The sequence below is a fragment of the Eumetopias jubatus genome, unplaced genomic scaffold (genome assembly GCF_037043125.1).
Source record: "Eumetopias jubatus isolate StellerSeaLion01/CBP00866 unplaced genomic scaffold, mEumJub1_p1.0 scaffold_13, whole genome shotgun sequence".
Classification (NCBI taxonomy): Eukaryota; Metazoa; Chordata; class Mammalia; order Carnivora; family Otariidae; genus Eumetopias; species Eumetopias jubatus.
In genome coordinates, this window is record NW_028274819.1 from 70,078,065 (window position 1) to 70,092,861 (window position 14,797).

The window sequence follows — 14,797 nt, forward strand, 5'->3', positions numbered from 1 at the left end:
TGGCTAGTGTGACTGAGGGGCTGCATTTAAATTTCATTCTATTTTAATTTAAATATAAGTAGCCACATATGGCTAGTGGCTACTGTGTTGGACACCAAAGGTAGAGTGGTGGTTCCCAAACTCACTGAATCAGAAAAGTGATTCAGTGGTTGCAGGCGTTTGTACTTTAGAGAAAAGGTTCCCAGAGAATTCTGATGCACAACTACCTTTGGAAACTTCTTAAGAAAAAGTAGTGAACTGAGAACAGAGAAGCCTAATCTTGCCTGCCCTTGGTCTTTTCCCTGTTTAGCTTTGGGCAAATAACTTAGTTGATCCAATTTTCAGCTTCTTTTTGCTGTAGAAGGGAAATTTACCTAGGGTTCATTGTATGTGTTAGCTAAATTAATACTCGTAAAAAATTGTTAGGTTAAAATTCTTGGGGAGTCCCAGAGTTTCTAAGACAGTAGAAGATGCTGAATGAATGAATGATTAAAAGTATGGCGGGAGAAAATCTCTAATAGGACATTTCTTAGTTGTTCGTAAGCATCATTTAATGATAATATTTTGAGCTAAAAATTATTAACTGTTTACTGTATGCAAGCCAATATGCTAATACTTGTATTACTCTCTGTAGTAGATATTTTAGAGGTAAGGTGTCTAAGATTCAAAGATGATAAATTTTTTACCCAAGACAACATAGCTAACAAGTGGCTGGGAGGGAGATCAAATCCATATTTGAATCCAATATCCATGTACTTGATCAATAAACTCTGCCTCAATTTCATAAGCTTTTCTTCCATTGGGATTCCAAAGGAGAGCAATAGAAGGAGCAGCACATAGAGGCTTCAACTGCTCATACTCTGGCTGATCTGAAGTAGCCATCAAAGTGAAGAGACTGGATGGATTGAAGAACAGAGAGGCTTGACCGGAACCTCATGTAAGGGTTGAGTGGGGTTGGGGGGGGTGGGGTGCCAGCAAGCTCTGGAAGGAGTACCAGACTTAAGCAGCCTCCAAGCACCTACTTACATTAACCCAAGCAAGGTAACCCCTCTACCCAATTTGTAGTTTTAGCTAAGATATCTGAAATATAATGCTGTGACAGATTTTGATGAAAGTGTGACAGGTACCAAATTTTTCCAAAGCTCAAACTCTCAATTTTGACATTAAGTATTTTACAGAATTGGGCTTTGTTCCTTTTCAAAATTTCCAGTTTCCTCTACCATACTTCTTCTTCTGTTAAATACATTCCTCTTCTGTTACCATATATTAGATACACACAGACATTATAAAATCTTGACCAGGTTTCCCTGCTTAAGTTGCAGTTACAAGAGACTGACTCATCTAATCCTAACTTCTTGCCAGTCTCTACAATAGAGGCTTTAAAACCTAATAACTTAGTTTTTCATTCCTTCCAGTAAGGAGTAACCTTATCACACTGGCCCAAGAGATACAAGAGAAGTTTGGTTTAGGTGCTCCCTTGCCCCTTTTATCCTTCATCACAATTTTACTTGGTGGCTAGAAATGGAGTAGCCATCTTGAGAGGAAAGCCAGGAAATAGGAGACCCAGTAGTCTGACCCTTCTAACCCATGGAACTAAGGCCAGCAGACCCCTGCCTCAGGCATACTTGTTTTGAGGCTAAAATAAGCCTTTATTTTTTTCCACTATAATAAGTTTTCTAATATGTACAGGAAAGGAACCCTAGCCAATATAACTGCCTTTATAACCTGAATTGGGATATTTTTCTTTTTCATGAACCATAATTATTGACCATTAGAATTATGTATATTTTAAACTTAGATATTTGGTTAGTTAGTTGTGAAACCATCTGATCCTGTTGTCTGTTTGCTTGTTTGTTTGTTCATTTTTGGTGGTCTTTTTTTCTTTCTTTAAATTTTTATTTTTTAAAAAAATTGAGTATAGTTGACACACAATGTTACATTAGCTTCAGGTGTACAACATAATGATTCAACAAGTTTATACATTGTGCTATGTTCACCACAAGTGTAGCTATCATCTGTCCCCATATATCACTATTAGAGTATCACTAACTATATTCTTATGCTGTGCCATTCATCCCCATGACTTATTCATTATATAACTGGAAGCCTGGATCTCCCACTCCCTTTCATCTATTATGCCCCTCCCTTCCAGTAACTATCAGTTTGTTCTCTGTATTTATAGTCTGATTCAGCTTTTTGTTTATTCATTTGTTTTTCCTTTTTTTTTTTTAGATTCTACTTATGAGTGAAATCACATAGTTTTTGTCTTTCTCAGTCTGACATATTTCACTTAGCATAATGCCATCTAGGTTTGTCCATGTTGCCTCAAAGGGCACCAACTTATCCTTTTGTATGGCTGCATAATATACCATTTTGAAAGAGAGAGAGAGAGAGAGAGAGAGAGAGAGAGTATGTATGATATCTTATCTGTTTGTCTATTGATGGATACTAAGGTTGCTTCCTTATCTTGGCTATTGTAAATAAGGATGCAATAAACAAAGTGGTGCATATATCTTTTTGAATTAGTGTTTTCACTTTTATGGATAAATACCGAATATTGGGATCATATGGTATTTTTAATTTTTTAAGGAACCTCCATACTGTTTTCTACAATGGCTGCACCATTTTGCATTCCCACCAAAACAGTCCAAGAAATTTCCTTTTTCTCCACATTTTCACCAACACTTGTTATTTATGTTTTTTATTTTAGCCATTCAGAAAGGTGTAAGGTAATATCTCATTGTGGTTTTGATTTGCATTTTTCTAATGATTAGTGATGTTGAGCATCTTTCCTGTGTCTGTTGGCTGTCTGTATGTCTTCTTTGGAAAAATGGCTATCCAGGTCCTTTGCCCATTTTTTTAAATTGGATTGTTTGTGTTTTGGTGTTGAGTTGTATAAGTTCTTTATATATTTTGGATATTAACCCCTTATCAGATATATCATTTGCAAACATCTCCTCCCATTTAGTAGGTTGCCTTTTCCTTTTGTTGGTGGTTTCCTTCACTGTGCAAAAGCTTTATTTTGATGGAGTCCCAGTAGTTTATTTTTGCTTTTGTTTTCCTTGCCTTAGGAGACATATCTAGAAAAATAGTGCAACACCTGACATAAGAGAAATTACTGCCTGTGTTCTCTTCTAGGATTTTTATGGTTCCAGGTCTCACATTTAGATCTCTTAACCATTTTGAGTTTATTCTTGTGTGTGGTGTTAAAAGATAGTCCAGTTTCATTCTTTTACATGTAATTGTCTAATTTTCCCAGCACCATTTATTGAAGAGACTGTGTTTTCTCCATTATATAGTCTTGCCTCATTTGTCATAGATTAACTGACTATATTTCTGTGGTTTTATTTGTGGGCTCTTTATTCTGTCCCACTGATCTATGTGTCTATTTTTGTACCAGTACCATACTGTTTTGATTACTACAGCTTTGTAGTATATCTTGAAATCTAGAATTGTGATACCCCTGCTTTGTTTCTCTTTCTCAAGATTGCTTTGGCTATTCAGGGTCTTTTGTGGTTCCATACAAATTTTAGGATTATTTGTTCTAGTTTTGTGAAAAATGCTGTTGGTATTTTGATAGGGGTTACACTGAATCCATAGATTGCTTTGGATAATATGGATGTTTTAACAATATTTATTCTTCTACTCCATGAGCATGGACCATCTTTCCATTTGTTGTGTTCATCTTCAATCTGTTTCATCAGTGTTTTACAGTTTTCAGAGTATAGATCTTTCACCTCTTTGGTATGTTTATTCCTAGGTATTTTATTCTTTTTTGGTGCAATTGTAGTGTCTCGTCTCTTTTCTCTTCTCTTCTCATCTCTTCTCTTCTCTTCGCTTCCTTTTCTTTTCTTTAGTAGGTTCCACACCCAGCATGGAGCTGAAGGCAGGGCTTGAACTCATGAGCTTGAGATAAAGACCTGAGCTGAGACCTTAACCAACTGAGCCACACAGGCACCCCAATAGTGTTTTCTTGATTTCTCTTTCTGCTACTTCACTATCAATATATAGAAAGACTACCAATTTCTGAGTATTAATTTTATATCCTGCAACTTTACTGAATTCTTTTATTCTAGTAGTTTTTTAGTGGAGTCTTTAGGATTTTCTATGTATAGTACCATGTTGTCTACAAATAGTGACATTTTAACTTCTTTACCAATATCGATTCCTCTTACTTCTTTTTCTTGTCACATTGCTTGGCTAAACTTCCAGTATTTTGATAAATAAAAGTGGCAAGACTGGACATCCTTGTCTTGTTCCTGACTTTAGTGTAATTGCTCTCAATTTTTCACCATTGAGTATGATGTTAGCTGTGGGTTTTTCATATATGAAAGTATGCAAGAGGTATGTTGAATTATGTTCCCTCTAACCCCTCTTTGTTGAGAGTTTTTATCATGAACCGTTGTTGAATTTTGTCAAATGCTTTCTCTGCATCCATTGGGATGATCTTATTGTTTTGTTGATGTGATTTATCACATTGGTTGTTCACAAATATTGAACCATCCTTGCATCTCCAGAATAAATCCCACTTGATCTTTTCAATGTATTATTGTATGCGGTTTTGCTAATATTTTATTGAGGATTTTTGCTTTTATGTTCATCATGGATATTGATTGGCCTGCAGTTTTCTTTTTTGTGATGCCTTTGGTTTTTGTATCAGGATAATGCTGACCTTGTAGAATGTATTTGGAAGCTTTCCTTCCTCTTCTATTTTTTGGAATGGTTTGAGGAGACTAGGTATTAACTCTTTAAATGTTTGGTAGAATTCACCTCTGAATTCCACTTGTCCTGGACTTTTATTTTTTTCATAGCTTTTTTTTTTTTCTTTTTAGAGAGAGAGCATGGGTGGGAGGAGGGGCAGAGGGAAAGGGAGAGAATCTCAAGCAGATGCCCCACTGAATGTGGAACATGACACGGGGCTTGATCTCACAACCCTGAGATCATGACCTGAGCTGAAATCAAGAGATGGATGCCTAACCAACTGAGCTACCTACACACCCCTATATTTTTCATAGCTTTTTAATTACCAATTCAATTTTGTAATTTATAATCAGTCTGTTCAAATTTTCTATTTCTTCCTGGTTCAATTTTGGAACATTGTATATCTGTAGGAATTTATCCATTTTCTTCTAATTTGCCCAGTTTGTTAGCATATAGTTTTTTTTAGAGTATTCTCTTATAATCCTTTGTATTTCTATGGTGTCCGTTGTAACTTCTATCTTGTTTCTGATTTTATTTATTTGAGTCTTTTCTTTTTTTTCTTGATGAGTCTGGTTAAGAGTTTATCAATTTTATCTTTTCAAAGCAGCTCTTAGTTTTGTTAATTTTTTTCTATTATTATTTTAGTCTATATATAATTTATTTTTTATCTGATCTTTATTATTTCCTTCCTTCTACTCACCTTGGGCCTATAGTCTTTTTAAACTTTACCTTTCTTTTCTCTTTTTGGTAATTGGTTAATTCAAGTTACATATATATTCATATATATAAGTGATATATATGTTATATATATTCATAAAATTAATACCATAAATTAGTTGGTAATTGGTTGATTCAAGTTATAAATATATATGTATATATATATACACACATATATAATGAATATTATAGTATTGTTTGGTAATTGGTTGATTCAAGTTATACATATATATGTATATAATGACATTTAAGCTATGTATTGTTTTCTGTTAATTGTTTTAGTTTCTTATAGGTTGGGTTTGAAGTGTTCAGATTTTGTCTTTTTATAGGAATTAGGTAATTTTAGGTTTATTTTGATTATGATCTAAAGGTTATCTAAATGTATGTTAATTAATTCCAAGTTTTTATGTAATTTTATTATTTATTTTTAATGTTTGCTTATTATTAGAGAATACTTATAAAATCTTTACTTTTGGAAAAGCTGTGAAGATGTACTTTGTAACCAAGTACATGACTATTTGTGTTAGTTATATGAATATGTAGAAATATATATGGATATACTTTTTTTAAAGATTTTATTTATTTATTTATTTGACAGAGAGAGATAGCAAGAGCAGGAACACAAGTAGGGAGTGTGGAGAGGGAGAAGCAGGTTTCCCAGTGACCAAGGAGCCTGATGTGGGGCTCAATCTCAGGACCCTAGGATCATGACCTGAGCCGAAGTCAGATGCTTAAGACTGAGCCACCCAAGAACTAATAACTTTTAAAACTAATGAAATAGAATATACTTTAGAAAAATGAATTACTGGAGCGCCTGGGTGGCTCAGTCGTTAAGCGTCTGCCTTCGGCTCAGGTCATGATCCCAGGGTCCTGGGATCGAGCCCCACATCGGTCTCCTTGCTCTGCGGGAGGCCTGCTTCTCCCTCTCCCACTCCCCCTGCTTGTGTTCCCTCTCTCGCTGTGTCTGTCTCTGTCAAATAAATAAATAAAATCTTTAAAAAAAAAGAAAAATGAATTACTGGGTTGTCGTTTGATGATAGATAAGATTTAACTAAGCAAAACAGTGAAAGAGCAAAACAGTTGAATTTAGAAATAAGAAAAAATATATCTAGAGATGAAAATGAGGAAAATGTAAAGAATATTATGTGCAGCTCTTTGGCAAAAAAAAATTCAAATTGAGAAAAATTGATACTTTCCTAACAAATATGTTACAAAAATAACCAAAAAAAAAGTATCTTGAATCAACCAATTATCAAAAAGAGAAAACTGTCTTTCGTTCCAGTAACAATTTTCAGTAGATACCAAATAACTGGAAAGCTATTCGGATAAGACGTTAATGGCTCTGACAGACGTAAGCCTCAATGAGACAGATTGACCCTTTTCTAGCTATACTAGAGAGCAGGACTCCGTAGGACTGTGCTTTTCTGAAGTAAAGATGATCTGGTTCTCAAGTTTATGTGCATAATACTTTCTTGGTGCTAGCTTTGATAAGGTAAATATTTTGAATTGTTGGCCCCAATAATGATTGTGCTAGTTCATAATCTTTATTAGATTATGAATGTAATCCCAAATCCCAAAAAGTGTTAGAAATATTTCCAAGCAGTTCTTGGTCTTTATTCTGCATTTCTGGGCATTTGTAATATGGTATTCTACTGAGTTATATATTTTTTTAATTAAAGTTTGTGTTTAGATACGAAGGGGAAAGAAGTTTGGAAGTATATTCTAATAAAATATTAAGACTTTTACATATCCACATTAGAAGTTCTTGAGAATGTGGACTCGAAAGCTATATCCCTGATCCATTGCTTATAGCTGTGTGAGCTTGGACAAGTTTTTCTCATCTTCCCTGTTCTTCAGTTTCTCCATTTGTGAAATGGGAACAAATTAGCATCTGTCCCATGGGGTCAATAAATAGTATGCAAAGCCCTTAAAATAGTGCTTATACATGATAAGCACCTTATTAGTCTTAGCTATACTAGGAGGAAGAGGAAGAGTTATTCTGTTTGGTCTTCACAATCACCCTGCAAGGTATGCTGAGCAAGGATAATTATAGTTATTTTATTTTTGAGGAAATCAACACCCTGAGAGAACTAATGACTGGTTAGTGGTAGTCGTGTAACAGAAATCTAAATTCAGGCCTTTTAAACTTCAACTCAAAGGATGTTTGATGATAGAAAATGTTGGAACTGTCTATACTATTCACAGTGATTGCCAAGGAATACATGCTTCTTACATACACAGATAGTGCCTCAAGCAGCTGTGTTAGTAGGCACCCCACCCCCAGTGACTGGACCAGAGTTCGGCATGTAATTATAGTTCAGTCAGAATTCTTTGGCTAGGAATCTGGAATCTAGAAGGAGGGAAAGACTAAAAATAAAAATAAAATTGAGAGAGAAAGAGTGAGAGATCCATTGCGGTTCAAGCTCAATCATGTACACTTGGGAACTATAAGTAGCCATGTTCCTCCAGTATCACCATATTCCACCAGGTGGCTGATGAAGCAGAGATCAGAGATAAGAGGTGAATACTACTTTATTTGCCAATAGTTTTCCCATGTCTATTTTTAGCCCTTCCTGGAAGCTGGCTATATTCCTTTGGAGAGGGGGAGTATTCTGTGAGAAAAAACTTAGCCATGGCAAGGGAATGTTGACGAATGAGTTAACAGCACTAACTCTGTTTGAACTCAAATCCTTCCTCTACCACTTACTAGCTATGTGACCTTGGTTAAAAGCTTTGGTGTCATTTTCCTCATCTGTAAATGGGGATAACAATTGTACATACCTCATCAGTACCACTATGAGGAAAAAATGAGGTAACTATAATGCTTTTAGAATAGTGCCTGGGACTGTAAATGTTCAATAACTATTAGCTGCTACTCTGCTTATAATAAATTCCCCTTTGGGGTTAAGCCAGGTCAAAATAGTTGGCACTGACCGGTTTAGCATCATCATCTTCCAAGCAATCCAACTCAAAAATCGCAGTCATATTACTTCTCTTTTCCCTTAATTTTCCAAATCTAATAAGTCACTAAGTCCTATTAAGTCTAGCATTGAGATTCCTTCTGCTACAACCCTATTCCTTACATCTTCATTTCATTGTATTTAGCTCTCTGGATTGCTAATGTGTTTATCTGTCTTTTACATTGGTTCCAGAGTAGATGATTGCAGGCACAGAATAGCATTGTAGAATGAGGTGGATCTGCCATATCTGAGTAACAACTGTTCATTTTAGATAGGAAACGTGCTGTTGTACTCCCTTCAATCTCCACTTAGAGAACAGAGTCCAATATCATTAATCTAGAATTCAAAATCCTTTATTATCTGGCCCCTATTTGGGCATTCAGTTCTCAGTGCTCAATTCATGCTTGACATTACTTACACTCTACCTTCACTGAACCAATTATTCATTTTCCTTAAATTTACATAGTCTTTCCATATCTTGGTAACCTGTTTCCTCTGAAATCATTCCTACCTATTGAAATTCTCATTCCACAAGCCCAAATCAAGGACTTTGTTTTCCAAAAAGCCTTTCAGAAGGCTCCAGAATGTTACCTCTCTCTGTTCACTGAACTTGAGGGGAGAGACCTTCTTTGGGTCAACTCTGCTGCTCCTTACCCAGCTCCAATGAACATTTGTCAGTTTCTTTGAGCAGTGGTTCTCAAAGTCCCCCAAAGCAATAAAACTTAGATCAGCAAAAAGGCTGTGTGTGGGGGGGTATAAAGAGTGTGGAAGATGGCATTCTTCATATGACAAATTCAGTATTATCTAAAATGAAAATAATTTGGGTGGAATATATGAAGAGAAGAATCAGTCTCTAGCACATCCCATTCTTTTGTTGGCTCTCATTTGCTTGCTGGTAGGCTGCAAACTTGTAGACATTAGGTAGGTACACATCACTCAGGTAGTGTGAACTGACATGTTGCTGAAAGGCTACAACTAAAGGATTCGATTTTTTTAAATCCCAAAACAAATCATGAAAGAAAGCTGCAAAGAGGTAAACATTGGACAGGTTAAACTATGCTATTTTCTACTTAATAAAAGGAGAGGAGGGCCTCTGCATGTGTTATCATCAGGTCAAAGGCTAGTTGTCTGGAAAGAAACTGTAACTTAGACATGTTGAACAAAATAGAGATTTGAAGGGGAAGTGCTTTTCTCCCCAAGGCATGAAGTGTATCATGTGTGAACCATTATCCACATCCTTTCCAAGGATCTGGGTCACATTCTATTATTTAAGGGAAAGAGGCAGCTGGGAAACTGCCCTTGTGTATGCCTTGGGGATAAACCACTTTATCTATCTACCTTTTATTTTGTGCCATGCAAACATTCTTCCTGCACTATTAATTCTCACTACAGTCCTGTGAGGAAGGCACCATTGTTATTTCCATTTTGTAGTTAATGAAACTGAGTATTAGGGAGGTGAAGTAACTGGCTCAAAATCCCAGTTTAAGTAATCTAACACGTGGTACTATACTAAGTGGAAGAGCAGAGATTTGAATGGAGGTTTGTCTAACTCCAAAGGCTATCTCTCCTAGAGGTCCACCACATCTCACCCACCCTTGACTTTTATATTCTGCTTATACTTAATATTTAGGCAGACATGGAGAGACCACATAATTATCATCTAAACTGGGATATTTTTGAGACTGGAAGTAGTTACAACCAGAACTTATACTGGGACAACATGTATGAATTGGGACTGCCCCCAAGGAAAACCAGGATGTGTCATCTTGGTTCTATATCTATTTGGGGAAACAGCACAGACTTAGGAATGAAATAGTCTTGGGATCAAATCCAATTTTAAAGGCTCAGTTTTCTCAGCTCTAGGATGACCATAATCAAATCCTTAAATGATGTACTTATAAACTACCCGGCATCACCAAAGTTCATTGTAACTAATGCACAAGGAACGTAGGACCTTTTTACTGTCCCCCTTTCCCTTCATATATTATTTTCTCAGTCTTGCATTTGCATAAATATTCACATCTCCACTTACATGCCCCCAGAATTCAAGGTGCAAATCTTATAAAATCACATTGCCCACTCTCAGAGTAAATAAAAAGCTCACTGACACTCAATATATATTTGATGATTTGACTAATGGGGAAATAAATTGCATGCAGAGTTTGACAGTAATTATCTTTTTTTAAAAAATGAATTATATCTAGATTTTCTTATAAACAAATAGATTCTTGCCTTTTTCTATATATTCTCGGGCATTCATATGGGAGCACTTCTCTAAGTTGTTATATCCTTAGTATCCCATCAATTTCTTCACTATTAAAGTTAGTTTAAAAAAAATAGAGAAATAGGCAGTAATCCTTAAATGGTCCAAAATGTTCTTTTACACAGATTTCCAAAGATGGCATCAAAATCACCTGGGTTCTATAACAACTACAGATTCCTTAAGCTCCACCCCTGAAGATTCTGCTTCCACAGGAGAAGTGCACAAGGTTTTCTTTCTTTCTTTAAGCCCACTCGCTGATTCAGACAAGCAGACATGGTTGTCAGTCACTTTTTTAAAGCTTTCTCATGGCTCTTCTAAACCAATCATCATGGTAGTTCAATTAATAAAGAAATATGTATTAGGTATCTATTATATGATAGGCACTAGGTACAGAGGATACAGCTGTGAATAACACAGATCCTGATTTCATAGTTGTTAAAGACAGTAGATTCCTTAAAGCCTAAATTTTCAGAGAGTTCCAATCCTGGGAGAAATACTATTGGAAAGAACCTTATGATTCATAAGGCATGAATTCAGATTTTTGCCAATTCCCAAAAACTTGGAAAAAGAACAAAGCCATAGTGAGAAGCGCTCATTCATTCAAACATCAGAGACCTTCAAGTAGATCATGCAAGAGCTGAAATCAAAGACTATTAAATTTGTGAATGAAAAGTTTCTATTACACTCACAATAAAGTAAGAGTTTGTCATCACTTCATCTCTCTCTTGTCTATTTTCTGAGTACCATATAACCTCATTCAAAGCATGTATTTCTACAGTTGCAACTTTCCTATTAGTCTGTGTAATTGATTAATTTATTTGTACCATTGGACTAGATGACCCATGAGGGTGGCTACTGGCCCAGGTTTTCTGTTCGCCATTGCATCTCAGTGCCTAGCACCATACTTCATACACAATAGATAATCAAAAACCATTTCTTGAATGGATAACTGAATGAATTCATGAGACACTTCTACCCGCCACACTAGAACATTCATACTCTAAAGGACCATAGAGTACTTCTAGGTAGCCCCCTTGGGGAACCTCAAGCTTTTCCTGATCAATCTAGCATTTCCAAATCTTTCCTGGAAGTCTAGAGAGTGGGTTGCGCATTTTGTTAAATAATTATCTCCAGTGGAAGTAAATATTCACAATTCAAGAGAGGCTTTTATTTAAAAAAAGTCAAGGGTCACACTTGGTAAAATATTGGAAAAAATGAAAATACTTGCATATAAATTTTGTTCTGGGTGAATAGTCATTGCCAAACTTCTTTTTAGAGAAGCTATATATTTTATCTCCCCACCGTCAGTGTACAAAGATGCTCGTTTAATTGCTTTTCTCCTTATATTAAATGTTACCATTTAAATGTTTGCTAATGTGTTAGAAACAATTATTTATAATTGCAATGTGTAGTTCTTTCACTCTCATAAAATTCAACTTTTTCCTATTAACATTTGTATTTAATTTTTCTTAATAATCAAATCTATTGATTTTTCTCCCTTCACCAATCCTCTTTGCTTCTATGCTTAGAAAATCTTTTTATTTTTTTAGTCCTGAGCTTAAATAGTCATTTTTCTTCTTAGTTTTTTTAAGACCACTTTTTTTTTTTTAACACTCAACAGTTAATTGCACTTAGATATAGAGTGGTGTATGATATTTTCCAAATTTGATAATTTTGGTTTTTACATGCTCTATTTTTATGTGAGGAGTGTTTGTGCATGTGTGCATTCTTCTTTATTTAACCTTTACTTAATTATTAAATAAAATGTAGAGTTGCTGCTTTGTATGACAAGCCTTTCTCTTTTTTTGTCTCTTTCCTCTGGCAGGAGAGCTACTTACTTCTATTTTGTTTTATCTTGTTTCTAATGGGTCTGAAGGTTTCCCCAGTATGTGAAAGACTTTGAAAGGGAAGCAAAGGACAAGAACAACTTTGGCTTGTTTTAATTTCACGTTTATGAGTATTTATCAAAGATGAAGAAATTTTCTTCTGTGGAGTTGCCTGACTTGCAGAAAAGACCTTCGTCAACCCTTGGCTATAGGTTAGCAAGTGTTTCCTGCTAAACTATAGGAAAAGGTCTTTGGTTTGGGTTCATAGAGATGAAAGGAAGAGAGACTTTACTTAAATTACCTAGTTTTTAGATATAGAGAAACTAAAGGATAAATGAGATAATATAGTATATGTGACAATATCTAGCACAATGCCTGGCACATAAAAAGTGTCAATAGATACAAGTTTGCCTGGTCTATACCAAACATAAAAGCAAAATATCTTTTTTTTTTTTTTTGAGGTCTTATAACAAAGATTCAAAAACTTTGACCTTAGAATCATATTGCCAGGTAAAGAATATCTACTCAGTACTTAGCTGTAAAATCTCAGGTAAGTTATTCAATCTTTTTGTACTTGGTTTCCTCAATCTAAAATGAGAATCTAGTTCTGTAGCAATTTGGATTATGTTTAGCAGCATATAATTATAATAGTTTATTTATTTATTATGTAAAAGAATCACAGAGGAAGACCATCCATGGAATATATAGTGTCTTCTAATAATCTCAGAAACCCAGGCCATTTTATTCTGCATCCTTAACAAGTGGTTTCCAACCTTAAAGTCACCCTAGAGTTCAAGACAGCTGCTAGAATACATTTTATATTTTATACACATTTAGTCATTTTATATACATTTTGTGCATCAAGAACCTGAAATTAAATTGGGGCTCTCTTTCTAAGGACAAAGGAAAGAATTACTGTGTAAGAATTTAGTAGTATCTGCCACATAATAACTCTTTTGCAGGGTCAGTGACATAATTAAATAGGATGACGTATGTAATTGGGGCACAGGAGTAGAGTATTATAAGTGGTATTTACTACTGATCAACATTACAAAGAAAATCAGTCATAGAGTCAAGATCTGTGTCTAGGTTTCCAGGTCTTCCCTATTTTTCATTTCCCATGTATTAAGGATATATTGATGAGAAAAACACAGTGGGATTTTTAGAGGTTACTACCAGCTACTAGTGTATGTGTTTTTAATGGGGTGAACTTCTACTTAGTCCTTTCTTCCATGGCCTGGGGTGTCTGCAGATTCAGAAACCTGTTTTTGTTGACATAATGATAACAGATGTGTCTTAGAACAGACTCACAGTAAATAAGCCTACACAGACTAATGTATAGTTACTAGGATGTCAACTTATTGATTTACACTGAGAAATATAACCTCCAAAGGAAAGGATAACATAATGTCTTGCCTATATACTCATTCCCCGATAGTGACCTAAGCCTAAACCAAAATTTTATTAGAGAGTTATTAGTGAATATAATGGCAAGAAAAAAAACAAAATGAGCTTAAATTGGAAAATCACATCCTCTAGCTAAGAGCCACACTCTTTCTGGTGACATGCTAGGGTCATACTGATGACATTCCACATTTCCTTTCTCTTTTTTCTTTTTCTCTCTATCATCTATAGTTCCCAAGTTCTCTTTTTTTACCTCAAATATTTATTGTTATGTTAATCACCACACATTATATCATTAGTTTTTGACGTAGTGTTCCATGATTAATTGTTTGTGCATAACACCCAGTGCTCCATGCAGAATGTGCCCTCTTTAATACCCATCACTAGGCTAACCCAGCCCCCTAACCTCCTCCCCTCTAGAACCCTCAGTTTGTTTTTCAGAGTCCATCGTCTCTCATGGTTCATCTCCCCCTCCGACTTACTCCCCCTCATTCTTCCCCTCCTGCTATCTTCTTCTTCTTCTTTTTTTTTTAACCTATATTGCATTATTTGTTTCAGAAGTATCTGTGATTCAACAGTCTTGCACAATTCACAGCACTCACCATAGCACATACCCACCCCAATGGCTATCACCCAGGCACCCGGGTCCCTCCCACCCCCCCACCACTCCAGCAACACTAAGTTTGTATCCTGAGATTAAGAATTCCTTATATCAGTGAGGTCATATGATATATGTCTTTCTCTGACTGACTTATTTCACTCAGCATAACACCCTCCAGTTCCATCCACGTCGTTGCAAATGGCAAGATCTCATTCCTTTTGATGGCTGCATAATATTCCATTGTGTATATATACCAAATCTTCTTAATCCATTCATCTGCTGATGGACATCTTGGCTCTTTCCACAGTTTGGCTATTGTGGACATTGGTGCTATAAACATCGGGGT